Raw genomic sequence first — 10393 nt, forward strand, 5'->3', positions numbered from 1 at the left:
AAACTAGTAATACTCCATTTACTATTAATAATACTACTAGTAGTATTAATATTTTAATACTACCTATTGGTAGTAGTAGACTACTATTACAACTATGCCTAAGGGTATGAAGGTGAAATTTTCAAGAAATTTTTAAGGGGAAGAGTGAACTGAATCACAACGTGCCGTCTGTATGCAGTTTGTAAAAGGGGATAACAGCAATATCGTAGCAGCAGTTTGGTGTGTGAAGTTGTAACTAGTATGGCTTGTTGTGGAGGATGTGGAACTAACCAAAAGAAAACGTTTGCATCTTATTGCTGTATCCCAAGACCAGAACATAATTTGCAATTTACTGTACATTTTAAATGTTTTCATTTTTTTGGCTTTAATAAATAAGAAATTATTAAAACTCAAGGAATAAACATCAGTATGCGTATATATACGCTACCAGTATACGCTGCCTGTTAGCTAATTGGTTAAAGGATTCATTTTCAGATCAATAGTGCTTTTATCATGGATAAAACTATCATTTGCCTCATTTTAGATTAATTTAAAATACTTTTTCCGCAACAAAGTTTTTAAAAGAAAAGTTAAGAGCTCTATTAAATTTCTAAGCTATGGGATCTAAAGAAATCATGAAGGAACTGAAATCCAGAAGATCCTTTCAAAAAAAATCCACAACAGAAACATATTTAACTTTCAAATGGACTTCAGCCAATGTTAAACTTGTGTGTAACAGGACAAAGAGTCAACCTCTTTCTTCAAATTTGTTCTTTTAAGTAGGCTATATTGTAGTAGTCTATATTTAAGTAGGCTATATTTAAGTAGGCTATAATAACCAATATTAGCAAGACCATAGTTTTCATAGTGTATGGAAGAAAGCTATTATTTATCCCATTTTCAAGCCAAATTAGCCTAGCTCAGATCCTCCTTGATATGAACCAATTTCTGTTCTCCCAGACCTTAGCAAAGCATTTAAATTATTAATTTAAAAGGGAGATGAATCGCTTGTTTAACTTAATTACCTAGTTCCTAGAGTCCAGACAAGCTTTGGAAGGGATCACTGTTCTCTAGATCACCTAGCCAGGCTTGACTTGGATGCTACAAAATCATAATCATAGGAAGCACGATCGCGCACCCTAAGTAAACAACGATGTTGGCACAATGTATTGTTTATTTATTTTTCTATGCTTTCTAAAAGCCAGAATATAATTTTTACTTTACTGAAAAAAATATCTTATGTTATCTACAGTGCACATTATTTTCAGGAAATTCATTTGAATTTTTGTCAGTAAAGTACAAATTATATTCTGGCTTTTAGAAATCATAGGGTTTGGAACCCTATTCAGATTAATCTCTGCTTGTTTTGAGTTTGACTTATTTAAATATCTGTTTGTTTTTGGTTTCATTTATTTATTGATACTCATTTGTGGTAGAACTATGCTTGGTAAATTATTTGATTCTATTTTTGTTCATTTTTGGTTTAATGGAGTTCTTTACTTTTTCTTTTGAGAAACTTATTTTGTGCAAAAAGTTTTTTTGACTAATCTAACAAAGGAGTCCTATTAGCTATGCTTTTTGACTAGTCAAATACTTATGGTAATATTTTCCATGTAATACTCTTGTTTGTTTTAAATTATATTGAGTTTTGTGATGGCTTTATTAAGTTTGTCAAAAATTTTTTAGCAGAGGTCATTCCACGCCCAAATAAATAATCAAAAACATGCTAGCCAGCCAATGGTAGAGGTTTAACTCAAGGGACAATCTTTAGCCCCCAGGTATTTAACCTGAATATTTTTGAGCTAAATATCCTAGACACATCTTTTGTGCTTTCCATGCATTTGTGACATTTATATAAGTTTCTAATTTCAATCCTTGAAAAAAAATATTCCCACAAAAAGGCAAAACATAGCATTTTTCCTGGAATTATAAATAATGCAATATTCTCAGCTATGTTATTACAAATAAAGTTGTTCCTGGCATGAAATTGTGAGCTCTAAAGGAAGAGGTGCTGCTGAAGGTTATGTACCGCATATAAATCCTTCCCAGCATCAATTTTAAAGCTGACATGGAAGATAATATGTAACTCAGTAATCTGAATATTACTAGTAATAAAATATACTTATTGTACAGAGACAAAGCATTTTGAAAACTAGTTGAAGATTAATGTAGCTTATAGAGAGGTAAAACATACCTAGGAAAGCAGATAAAACATGGATGTCTATAATATTTTTTTTATTTCTGTTGCGAAATAGTCCTACTGTTTGCTACTATTACTGCAATTTTCCTAGGTCTTGTATTTAATCTTGTTTCAGGTGATTTTGTAAAACCTTATTAATCCCATAAACAACTGGTTAACTTTTAAGAAGAATGTTATAAATCGGGTCAATACTCAAATTACCTGTATCTCTATTTATTGATATATTAGCAAGACTATGTTTTTTTGTTTTTTTTTTAATAGCCTCCTAGCCCACTATGTAAACCCTCTATCATTAGAAATGGCCATGGCATTATCAAATTGCATGTAATGATCAGGTTGGTGGAAAATGTGTTCAGCCAAAACAAAGGTTTTAGGAGGCTAACTCAATTTTAGAGTTTTTCTATTGAGTTACATTGCCCAATAAATTGTTTAAAATATTACTGGTGAGTATGGTCAATGTAAAATTTTCCACACAAACAAGGAATATTATAAACCCCACTACCCAATTTCCATGAGCCAAATCTTTCCCATAATTTAGGAAACTGCTTAATGGTCTTATTGACTGAAAATATGCAGGCCTACCTATGTTTTATTTGTGTAAAATCTGTTTAAGTTTTCCCCCCAGTACATATGGTAAAGAAATATAACTTATGAGACAAATTCAGTTCAGAAGACAGTGAACTGCATTTATTTCATTATTATGTATAATATGTCTGTTTTCTATTATTTTGTTTGTGAATTTAATTGGGTAATCTTTACAAAAGAAAATTCTCTTAAATAAGATAATTCTGAATCCAGAAATTCTTGGGGACAAATTCTGACAGCCCTAACGACTAATGAAATTATGACCCCTCTTTTTTCTGAAACTGGCAAGAGTGAAAATCCAGATATCTGTTGTTGTGCATAGGCTTTCTAGATATTGATAAAAGCAGATGGAAATCTCTTTTAGTTACTAAAATGTCAGGAAAAGGTAGCTTGTTATTTTCTTCAAATTTAACTGTAAATTTATTTTCATCAAAAATATTTAAATTTTAACAAAAAAAGGTCTAATGATTCAAATCTGTGTTTCCAAATACATACTATGTCATCTGTGAATCTGCCCCAGAAACAAGGAGAAAATCTAAAACTACATAAGGCAGATTATTCAATGAAATCCATGAAAAGGTTTGCTAACAGAGGACTAAGACCAGCTCCCATCAGCAAGCCAAACACCTGCTTTTAAACTCTCCTCTAAAACCAAAATAAAAAGAAAATTGATTTATCAGAGTAACTAATTTCATAATAACCTCAACATCCAAACTTGCCAAGGTTACATCCAGTAACAAATTGAAGTGTTTTTGTAATTCATTCTATAAGGTGTCTTCATAATGTTTAACAGTAAATTTAGAAATAGCATCAAACTGCAGAGAATCAAATTCTCCTCCAATGCAAAATTTTTAATTTATTAGTGAGATGAGTGGAGTTTTTTTTAATAAAATTTGTGTGTACCTAAAAGGGGACAGAATGCCACTGACAACCATTTTCTTAATTTTGAAACAGGTGATGGAAAAATTATGAACTTTGGGTGAACCATAGATTTTGGGCACAGAACAGGTTCTTCAGTAAAACTTATTATAAAATTGCAGGGTTATGTGTAAAAAAAAACTTTCAGTGCTTCCAATTCAGTTCTTGTTGACATTACATATATGTCCATGGTATCAAAATCCAGTCTTCTATAAGTAATGGTATCAGAACTAATGGTTTTCTTTGCCATTTGTAATCACAATCGTCCATAATTACAATAGTGTTGCCTTTATCAGCCCTAATGATAATATGATATTTTTTCTTTTTTAATTGAGAAAGAGTTTTAATGACATTTTTTGTGTTTTCGATTTCAATTTTGTTCCCATTAAAAGTCTTTAGCTGCTTTATAATATTAACTCTAAGCTCCTGAGGAGCCTCAGCTTTATTGATAGAATCCATAATACCTGTTTCTACCTTAGAAATTATTTTTGAATATGAAATCAATGCTGGAAAACAGAATTTAGAACCTTTCGACAAAATTGCTTCCTGTTGACTAGTCAAAGGTTTAGATGATACATTCTTAACAGCAGGACCTAGACAAAATCAAGGATAGAAAACATTTGAATGCCAAAATGGGTACCATATTTATTCTGAAAGATTTCGGAGTCACTGATTCCTTCTTGCAATCTTTAAGACAATTATTTGATTTTACAGATTAGCATGTTTTTTAACAAGAGAGAAATAATAATTGACAGAGGTGGCTAAGTCAGAGCTCTAAAAATGAGCAAGTCTCCTGAAATCTTTGTTTTGGCTGAACACATTTTCTATCACCCTGATAATTATGTACAATTTGACTATGTCATGGTCATTTCCAATGATAGAGAGTTTACACAGTGGGCTAGGGAGGCAATTGAAATAAACAAAAGACATCCTTGCTAATATTTCAACAAATAGAGATACAGGTAATTAAGCAACTCTATTAGCTTCTGTGGAGCTCAGTCACTGTTGGAACAATTGTAGAAATTGATTTAGTTGTTTTTATTTCTTGGTTTGGGATTTTATTTGTTTTTAATTTATTTTAGTTTTTATCTTTGTTTCAGCATTGAAGATGCTTTGTCTTTGTACAGGCAAAATATCCATGAGCTTTAGTTTTTATCTTTTCTTTCTACTGGCTGTAGTCCTGTTTATTTGTTCTTTGTTGAGATTTCTCTCTTTTTAATGTCTACATTAGCAACTCTCCAAGAAACATTACAAATAAACTAAGCCTGTATTCCAATGACTTGAAACTTATTGGTCCTGTCAACACAGCAGGGTATGGCCTCAATACAGTCAGATCTATACAGTTTTTGCAGATGGGTCAATCTACGGATACTACTAACAACTCATCGCAGCACCAAGCCGCCTGAGGCCAACACAGCTACGCACGCTCCTCCTCCACCCCAATCTATTCAAAGCCTCCCTTTTCACATCCACCCACGAAGTTCCCATTTCCTTTAAATCTTTCTTTATGACGTCCGCCCACCCCAGAAGGGGGCGACCTGCTTTCCGTTTAGCCCTAGATGGTTGGCCGAAAAGAACAATCTTTGGCAATCTATCATCCTTCATCCGCACAACATGCCCTAACCACCTCAACCTTTCTTTCATTATAGACCTAGAAAGCGGTATTGAACCACATTTTTCGTATAGCCTATTGTTTGAAATACGGTCAGTCAGCCGGGTACCCAGAACAATCCTGATCTACGGATCAGTCTACGGATCAGTACCCAGATCTACGGATGGTCAAGTTTAATGTTGAAAAGTGCAAGGTTCTGCATTTAGGGAGAAATAACCCACAATGGCAATACTCAATATCATCAAATGCCAGTGTGAGACAACCAATTTCCAAGAGTAGTATCTCAGGAAGAGATTTGGGGGTCATCATAGACAGCACAATAGTGCTGACTATAATAGCACTTTCCATACCAGGGCACTTCATATCAAAGGAGTTGTTATAGATACTTCAAAAGGGCTCATTTGATTGGAAATTGGAATGGCTAGTGCACTTTTCAACAGTCAAAAGTGATTGGAAGGCAACTAACACCCCTTCCCCGCCCACCATTCGCCCAAACACATCCAATCAAAATTTTGAGGTAGCCATTTTGTTCATCATAGTTGATTTCCAGATAGAAACTATGTTTTTGAGAAGGATACTCTCCCACAGCCCTCAGGGCAAGGGCTGTAAGTTATGCCCTGGGGGCACATAAGGTTTTTATAGAAAGCTTTCTTGTAGAAATTTAAAAAAGGGCTCATTCAATTGGAAATTCAAAAGGCTAGTGCCCTTTTTAATAGTTGAAAGTGACTGGAGGGCAGCCACCCCCCCTCCCATGCCCACATTTTCCCCAAACACATCCAACCAAACTTTTGAGATAGCCATTTTGTTCAACGTAGTTGAAAGTTCTGGAAATTATGCCTTTGAGGATGACAACGCCCCCCCCCCAACAGCCCTCAGGGCAAGGGTTGTAAGTTATGCCCTGGGGGCATATAAGGTTTTCGAGAAATCATTAATGTAAAAACTTTGAAAAAGGCTCATTTGATGGCTAGTGCTCTTTTTAATAATCGAAAGTGATTGCATGGCAGCTAACACCCCTTCCACGCCCCCCATTTCCTCAGACACATCCAATAAAATTATTGAGATAGCCATTTTGTTCAAAGCAGTTGAAAGTTCTGGAAATTATATCTTTGAGCAGGACATTCTCCCCACAGTCTTCCAGGTAAAGGTTATAAGTTATGCCCTGGGGGCATACAAGGTTTTTATTGAAAGTTTTGTCATAGAAACTTGAAAAAGGGCTCATTCAATTGGAAATTCAAAGGGCTAGTGCTCTTTTTAATAGTCAAAAGTGATTGGAGAGCAACTAACCCCCTTTTTCACACCCACCATTTCCCCAAACCCATCCAATCAAAATTTTGAGATAGGCATTTTATTCAACGTAGTTGTAAGTTTTGGAAATTAGGTCTTTAAGGATGACAACCCCTCCCCCCACAGCCCTCAGAGCACGGGTTTTGTAGTTATGCCCTGGGGCATATAAAGTTTTTATTGAAAGCGTTTGTTCAACATCAATGAAAGTTCTGGAAACTAGGTTTTTGAGGATAACAACCCCCCCCCCCCACAGCCTTAAGACATTGGTTGTAAGGTAGGCCCTGGGGGCATATAAGGTTTTTTATAGAAAATGTTGTTGTAGAAACTTCAAAAAAGGCTCATTCAATTGGAAATTGAAAGGGCTAGTGTCCTTTTTAATAGTCTAGTTGAAACTGATTGGAGGGCAACTAACCTCCCTCTTGTTCCCACCTTTTCCCCAAACACATCTAATCAAAATTTTGAGATAGCCATTTTATTCAACGTAGTTGAAAGTTCTGGATATTATGTCTTTGAGGATGATACCCCTCCCCCACCACACCCCTCAGGGCAAGGGTTGTAAGTTATACCCTGGGGGCATATAAGGTTTTTATAGAGAGCGTTGTCATAGAAACTTCGAAGGGCTAGTGCCCTTTTTAATGGTCAAAATTGATTGGAGGAAAACTAGCACCCCTCCCATGCCCACCACTTCCCCAAAAAAAACAATAAACATTTTGAGATAGCCATTTGGTTCAACATAGTTGAAAAATCTGGAAAGTATGTATTTAAGGATGACACTGCCCCTACAGCCCTCAGCACAAGGGTTGTAAGTTATCCCTGAGGGCATATAAGGTTTTATAGAAAGCATTGTTGTAGAAACTTCAAAAAGAGCTCATTTGATTGGAAATTGAAAGCACTAGTGCCCTTTTTAATAGTCAAAAGGGATTGGAGGGCAACTAACACACCTCTCATACCCCCCATTTTCCCAAACACATCCAATCAAAATTTTGAGATAGATGTTTTGTTCAATGTAGTTGAAAGTTCTGGAAATTAGGTCTTTGCCAGCGTTTTTGAAGAAACTTCAAAAAGGACTCATTCAATTGGGAATTGAGAGGGCTAGTGCCCTTATTAATAGTCAAAAGCAGTCAGAGGGCCATTACTCCCCCCCCCCCCCCCATACTCATCATTTCCCCAAACGCTTCCGATCAATGTTTTGATGTAGCAATTTTGTTGAACATAGTTGAAGGTTCTGGAAATTATGTTTTTGAGTATGACAACACCCAACAACCCTTAGGGCTAAGGTTGTATGTTATGCCCTGGGGGCATATAATGTCATATAGAAAGTGTTGTTGTAAAAACTTCAAAAAGGGCTCTTTCAATTGAAAATTGAGAGGGCTATTTCCCTTTTTATATAGTCGAAAGTAATCAGAGGGAGAATTGCCCCCCCCCCCAACACCCATCATCTCCCCAAACATTTCTGATCAACATTTTGATATAACCATTTTGTTGAAGGTTCTGGAAATTATGTTTTTGAGAATTACATTTTTTTTTTTTCAACATAGTTGAAAGGTCTGGAAATTATGTCTTTGAGGATGACAAACCTCCCCCATAGCCCTAAGGACAAGGGTTGTAAGTAATACCCTGTTTGTGTGTTAAGCAATAGCCAACTGTTTGGCTAATCTAAACTTGTGTATATAACTGAGACTTCAATAGCAAACTAGTTAGCTAATTCCAAAAGTGTATTATATATATACACATATATATATATATATATATATATATATATATATATATATATATATATATATATATATATATATATATATAAACTGGCATTGATATTAGCCACCTAGTTGGCTAGACATTTTTTCCATATGTAGTGTTTGGCTAAGATTTTTTCTCTATTAACTGTACTATTTTCTATTAGCCATCTGGTGCTATCCCAAAAGAAACCATTGCTTCTATAGTTGCATGATAGCCTAAGTTGGTGGAATGGTCTTAGTGAGACAACAGCAGAAAAAAAACCCATCAACAGCTTCAAATCTCAACAAGGACTGGGCAGCAAAACTATAGCTCACACAATGGGATGCAGCAGATGTCCTGTAGCCCTATCATTCATAGGGTAAAAAAACAGTATATAATCAAGTGGGTTTTAGTTATGTAAAACTAAAACCCACACACCTTGTTACCAAAGAGGACTTGAGAAGAATTATATATCAATGAATAGCTACAAATCTAAGCTATGTGCCAATATGGTTACTATTAAAATTATTAGTTTATTGACTTACCAACAAGGACCTCTTTTTGGAAATACCAATCATCCTATTTTGATGTATATATCCAGGGGTGTCATTTGGGGGTGGCAAGGGGAGCAGTTGCCCCCTCAATAATGTGGAGAGAAAAAATATTATACATTCCATGCCCTTTGACTATCCAGATATGGACCCTTCTTGCCCCCTCCCCTTCCCAATAAAAATGCTGGAGCTTCACTCCTGTATATATCCTTCCAGTGCTTCAGTTCTACTGATACATTAGCATAAAGCTGATTTTCTTCTGATTCTAAAAATATAACTTTTATTGCTTTATATTTATTCTAGAAATCACAAATATTAAATATAATTTTTGGTAAAATTCAACTTTAGCTACTTTTGGCTATCTTCAAAAGGGGTTAGGTTAGGAAAATAAAACTTTCAGGGATGGGTCTACAGGCTAAAGCCTGGGGAAGGTATTTTGAAGTACCTACCTCCACTCCTTCTCTCTCTAGAGGGTCCTGACCTTTGATGACCTTTAAAAATTTGTGTGTTATAAAATTGGAACTTTACAAAATAGATTTTCCGCTTAAATGAAGTACAACAAAATTATTTTCAGCTTCACAACTTTGCTTCACAAATTTTAATCAATATAGACCTGTCATGCAGGCAAATTTTAGGACTCTCTAGAGGGAGAAGGAACAGAGATAGGTAGCCTACTTCAAAATACCTTCCCAGGACATATTTTAGCCTGTGGATCTATCCCTGAAAGTTTCATTTAGGCTAGGCTACTTATTCTAACCCCTTTCCAAGATAGCCAAAAGTAGGCCTAGCTGAAGTAGAATTTTACCTAACCTTTTCTTTTCAATTGCTAGTCAAAACAGAAACCACAATTTTAATTTATACTGAAAAATAATTGGTGAAATTTCTCCAAGAAGGTGGTTTGTACTACCCTCACATTGCATCATGCTGTAGCAAAATAGGGGTTGTCCAAAAACCTATTTCTATTTTTCTGGAATACCAAAGAAAAGTGGTCTTTTACCCTATTGCTAGCAAGTGTAATTAGGTAAAAAGGCATCAATTGGCATGTTCACTGTAGTTGTATGTCATTTATGTGAATTATTCCATATTTACTGACAAGTCTATGGCTTAGTCCGTTTTTCTTTTTAAATAAATATAAAAACAAAGTAGCCTAGACTAACCTGAATCAAAACACTTACTCAACTAAGTTCATATTTCTTGAGAAATAAAATTTTTCCATTCTTCACATTTTCTTTTTTTCAAAATTAAACTTCTTATATGGCCTGTTAACAGATAAATAAGCAAATGCCTACGAACTTCATTCCAAGACCTAAACATCTATTTAATTTTTTTAAATTGACTGCGCATTTCATTGACCAGAGTTGCCTTAAAAGTAATTTCATATGCGTGGCTTATAGAAATAAGGGTTTTGGATACTTTCTCTAGTTTGAAAAAAAAATAAAAAATCTTAATTTGAGCTCTGCTGGTGCATAAAAATTTTGAAGGGGATCCAATTTTTTTCAAACATTGTTAATAATTAAATCCTGGTAGCATCAAAGCAGTAATCGC

General features: G+C 34.8%; 1 long non-coding RNA gene across 1 annotated transcript in view; it reads right to left on the minus strand.

Moving 5' to 3' along the window:
- LOC148949465 (uncharacterized) overlaps positions 1–10161 on the minus strand; it is a 49970-nt gene extending 39809 nt beyond the window's left edge. Inside the window, exon 1 of the long non-coding RNA XR_016142084.1 lies at positions 10024–10161. This is a non-coding gene — a long non-coding RNA (uncharacterized LOC148949465). The remainder of the gene's footprint in view (positions 1–10023) is intronic.
- Between the last annotated feature and the right edge of the window lie 232 nt (positions 10162–10393).

The sequence above is a fragment of the Artemia sp. Qi Xiang Cuo genome, chromosome 8 (genome assembly GCF_049724085.1).
Source record: "Artemia sp. Qi Xiang Cuo chromosome 8, ASM4972408v1, whole genome shotgun sequence".
In the NCBI taxonomy this organism is placed as follows: domain Eukaryota; kingdom Metazoa; phylum Arthropoda; class Branchiopoda; order Anostraca; family Artemiidae; genus Artemia; species Artemia sp. Qi Xiang Cuo.